Consider the following 356-nt stretch of genomic DNA (forward strand, 5'->3'; position numbering starts at 1 on the left):
TGTGACCCGTAACATAAGCTGAAACTACGGGAGCGCGAAGGAAATGAAACGAAGTCGATTTCCTGAGCGCGTGGGCATTACTGCTTATCTCACCTACTTTCCACGCTGCTCACTCGACCATCATTTCACGAAACACCTCACACTGTACATACTCACGTGTTAATGGAAGCTTATCATAACAAACACATCGAAATTACACCCAACATTATCTGATAACAAAAAAGATAATCCAATAATGGACTCTCCCGAGCACCGAGGATATTACTTACCAGTAGCGACGCATCACTCTACGGTTATTTTGCGCCTTCTTTCGCGAAACACTTGGTATTTGGTTCCCTCGAGGGCCGCAGTTTAGG

Source organism: Penaeus monodon, chromosome 29 (assembly GCF_015228065.2).
Source record: "Penaeus monodon isolate SGIC_2016 chromosome 29, NSTDA_Pmon_1, whole genome shotgun sequence".
NCBI lineage: Eukaryota > Metazoa > Arthropoda > Malacostraca > Decapoda > Penaeidae > Penaeus > Penaeus monodon.